We start from the raw sequence: 4,671 nt of genomic DNA, 5'->3' as shown, positions 1-4,671 counted from the left end.
ACCTGGCCATGCCGGGCCAGCATGTTTGGTATGACGGGGATTCGAACCCGCGACCCTCAGATTGCGAGTCGAGCGCCCCCTAACCACCTGGCCATGCCGGCCCTCCATTTTAGAAGAAGATAATTTTACCAATCTCTTTTAAACGACTGTTGTTTACACATAACAAAACCTAATTATTGGCGTAGAACTGGGTGTCTCCAAACTGTAGGTCACGTTCCTTCTCGGAGGGGTGAGGGGAGGGAAACAGACGTGGGGTAGCGGTTAGCGTGACGGATTGTTAATCCGGGGGAGTATGGAGGGGGGAGGGGGCAGTGGCTCGCGTCCTTCTCATTGCAGCAAGGCCACGCCCAGCACTTTGGGGCCGTGAACGTTATACGAGTGACGATATAATCCTGCTATTTGATTACAGTGGTCCAAAATTTGGTGACGTGCGCTGTTGGCTAGATGTCTCCCCTCTACTATATCAGTTGAAAATTAAGAATAAATAGCTTAAATAAGCCCTTGTATAACTGAAACAAACAAAAATCCACGAGGCCCCGGCATGGCCAGGTGGTTAGGGTGCTCGACCCGCAATCTGCGACAAAATAAGCTGATTAAAGTTTATTATAGTAACAATAAGAATGAGTTGGTTAACGCCGCCATTTTGTTCGCACAGCTTTCGCGAATGACAGTCAGTGGGCAGTTACATCATAAGTTATTAAAGTTTGGAGCAAGATGAAGAACATGTAGGCATCTAACACATAGAGCATAAGGGTCAAGTACCACCCACCCCAAACTTTTTCCAGTTAATGTACATACACTATCTACTATATAAAGCAAAGTGTATCCGGAAAAAAAAATACACGGTGGTATATCCATCATTTCATATCTGTTCTTAATACGTTTCCACATTTCTTGGCCAATAAGCACCAAACTTGACACAGTAATAAAGAATGACATGGAGAAGGTCATGAAGGGGGTGGGAGTTGAACCCCCATCTTATATATAAATAAAGGTCAATATGTGTGTGTGTGTATCTGTTCCTGATATATTTCCATATTTATTGATCAATAAGCACCAAACTTTACACAGTGATACAGGATGACACGAGGAAGGTCATGAGGGGGTTAGACCCCCTCATATAATTTCATATTGATAGAATTCTTAAAAACAGTATGTCTTTCCTTTCAGTATTGGTACCTTTATGTATTTTATTGCACTTTTAATGTTTATTATGTTAAGAAAAAGAATAGAAGCACAATTTTCTATCCTCTGTTACAAACGAGTTTTTATTTCACCAGTACAACAGACGGGTACTCCAGCTTGTTATTAATAACTGTCACATTGACTAAGCTTTTCTTTTTTGCCCCCACACTTTGATTAGTGTCTGTCAACGTGATGATAGTTCTTTCCAAGGAAGATTTGCCATTTTTTTTCATCTCTTTTCTGTTAAGAATTAGCTCGCGCGAGAAAAGATGAGGAGCATGCGTCAGACTGTGTCCAACATGGTTGCACTTACAAATATGGATGCCATTTTTATTTATTTTTGAGAAGCAATTTCTGAAAAGCAAAATAAAAAAAAAGCTTCTATGAATATAAGTGCAAATTGAATGACATATTTAGTGTTGGTTTTGTTTAAAAATATAACTTAGGTTTAACTTCTCCTACCGGTAGCTTTCGTTAAAAAAAAAAAGTTAATAGTTACTAGAAGATCACCATGTAAAAACTGACCCGTTAGCGTAACTGAATGTTAAGTATATTTTATAGATTATAATCTGGGTTAACCGTTTCTAGAAGCAAAAAAGGGAGTTGGAACGAGATCGAGAATTGCAGAAGTTGAGAAAACAGAACGATGAGCTGTTGTCAAATGTACAGAAACTTCGAAAAAAAATTCAGATTTTACAGCAAGATAAAACAAAAGTGAGTTAATATTACTGTAAATAACAAGGAAAAACGAAAAGCTTAAAAATGATCCTGTAAACAACATTTTACAGCAACATAGTACAAAAGTGAGTTAATATTACTGTAAACAACAATGAAAAAAGAATGAAACACTTAAATGTTAGAATGAGAAATGAATTAAATAAAGAGGTTATACCAATTTTATTAATATTAATACATTAAATATACAGGTGATACTAACTTTATGAATATTAATACATTAAATAAAGAGGTTATACCAATTTTATTAATATTAATACATTATATATACAGGTGATACTAACTGTATGAATATTAATACTTTAAATAAAGAGGTGATGCCAATTTTATTAATATTAATACATTAAATAAAGAGGTTATACCAACTTTATTAATATTAATACATTATAGAAGAAAGAAATACCACTTGACAAGGATAAAGAAGGGTTTGCGAAGCAACAAGCTAAAGACTTAGTTGAAAATGTCAAACCTTTTATGGGCAAAGACGGAGACATCCAGTTGCTCATGAAGAAACATTGTGTCCCTGTGAGTGGACAAGGAGAGAAATTAAATGCGGTTAGTTAAATTTTAAGTGTTCTCTTTGTAGTACTCAGTTAAATTTTAAGAGTGTTCTATTTGTGGCGTTAAGTTAAATTTTAAGAGTGTTCTATTTGTGGCGTTAAATTTAATCTTAAGAGCATTTTCTTTTTAGTATTAAATTGGATTTTAAGAGTTTTGTCTTGATGGTGTTAAAGTGAATTTCACATGTGTTTTTGTGTTGTTAAAATTACTTTTAAAGAGTCTTCTCTTTGTGATGTTAAAATTTAACATCACAAAGAGAAGACTCTTTAAAAGTAATTTTAACAACACAAAGAGAAGACTCTTTAAAAGTAATCACCTTAACAACGTAAAGAGAATATTCTTAAAATTCACCTTAACAACGTGAAGAGAACATTCTTAAAAATCACCTTAACACTAAAACCAGAATACTTTTAAAATTCAACTTAATGTCACAAAGAAAGCTCATTTATTCAACTTAATTCCACAAACAGAACACTTAAAATTCACTTTAAGAATGTACTCTTCACGTTGTTAAGGTGAATTTTAAGAATGTTATCTTCATGTCGTTAAGGTGATTTTTAAGAGTGTTATCTTCACGTTGTTAAGGTGATTTTTAAGAATGTTCTCTTCACGTTGTTAAGGTGAATTTTAAGAATGTTCTCTTTACGTTGTTAAGGTGATTTTTAAGAATGTTCTCTTCACATTGTTAAGGTGATTTTTAAGAGTGTTATCTTCACGTTGTTAAGGTGATTTTAAGAATGTTCTCTTCACGTTGTTAAGGTGAATTTTAAGAATGTTCTCTTCACGTTGTTAAGGTGAATTTTAAGAATGTTATCTTCATGTCGTTAAGGTGATTTTGTGATATTCTTTTTGTAGTGTTTACTATTTCATTTCATACATCTTGTTTGTGAATGTTCTGTGTTCGTTCTTATGAACTCGACACTCATGTGTGTAGTAGTTACGACCTTAGGTTACGATAATGAAATGGGAGAGAAACATTTATTAGCATTGGAATAAGAAGCTTTAAAGCAATGATCTGGCTTACAAGAGTTATTATTATAGAGGTTAGTATCTTATAGACTGGACGCTTGTGTTTGTTTGTTTTGTATTTATGCAAAAAGCTACACAATGGGCTATCTGTGCTCTGCCCACCACGAGTATCGAAACCCGGTTTCTATCGTTGTAAGTCCGCAGACATACCGCTGTGCCACTGGGGGCGCTTGTGTTTGTATTTTATAAGTACATACTTCTGATAGGAAGAAATTATTGAACCCAACGTGATAAAAAATGAGCTAAATTTCATAAAATTGTTACTTAGATGTTACCCAATTAACTTTCAAGCTAGCATGGATTATTTGTATACATTCTGCGACTTACTTAGAAAAAAAAATATATTGTTAAGCTATTCAATCAACTTTCACCATGACCATTAATTTCAATTGATAAGTTTGTTTAAGAATTTTCATGCAAAGCTACAACACTCTTGCACTTCTTTCAGGACGTCTTAATTAAAACACTACATTGAAATATAACCGTATAATTAAAACACTACATTGAAATATAACCGTATAATTAAAACACTACCTTGAAATATAACCGTACAATTAAAATAGTACAATGAAATATAACCGTATAATTAAACCACTACCTTGAAATATAACCGTACAATTAAAATGGTACAATGAAATATAACCGTACAATTAAAACAATACATTGAAATATAACCATATAATTAAAACAATATATAAAGAGTTTTGGAAGTCTTCGTTTTTTGTTATTTGTATTTATTTCTTCACATAGCTCTGAATGTTACGAAATCTCTCCGAAACTCAACGGTAAGCTTCGAGACATATAACACCAGAATTCGAGGCTTGATCCCCGCGACGGACGCAGCCCAGATAATCTTACTCTGTACAGTTGACAGTATAAAATGTACAGTTGACAGTATAAAATGTACAGTTGACAGTATAAACTGTACAGTTGACAGAATAAAATATACAATTGACAGTATAAAATGTACAATTGACAGTATAAAATGTACAATTGACAGTATAAAATATACAATTGACAGTATAAACTGTACAATTGACAGTATAAAATGTACAGTTGACAGTATAAAATGTACAGTTGACTGTATAAAATATACAATTGACAGTATAAAATGTACAATTGACAGTATAAAATGTACAGTTGACAGTATAAAATATACAA

The 4,671-nt window shown here is 33.3% G+C and overlaps 1 long non-coding RNA gene across 1 annotated transcript in view; it reads right to left on the bottom strand.

Annotated features, from left to right (window-relative positions):
• Positions 1–1,258: 1,258 nt before the first annotated feature.
• The window catches only part of LOC111087058, a 4,336-nt gene continuing 923 nt past the window's right edge, over positions 1,259–4,671 (bottom strand). Inside the window, exons 2-3 of the long non-coding RNA XR_002611781.1 lie at positions 2,390–2,443; positions 1,259–1,539 (exon numbers count right to left, since the gene is read on the bottom strand). This is a non-coding gene — a long non-coding RNA (uncharacterized LOC111087058). The remainder of the gene's footprint in view (positions 1,540–2,389; positions 2,444–4,671) is intronic.

Source organism: Limulus polyphemus, unplaced genomic scaffold (assembly GCF_000517525.1).
Source record: "Limulus polyphemus unplaced genomic scaffold, Limulus_polyphemus-2.1.2 Scaffold1693, whole genome shotgun sequence".
NCBI classification, from domain to species: domain Eukaryota; kingdom Metazoa; phylum Arthropoda; class Merostomata; order Xiphosura; family Limulidae; genus Limulus; species Limulus polyphemus.
This window is presented reverse-complemented; position numbering and strand designations above follow the sequence as displayed.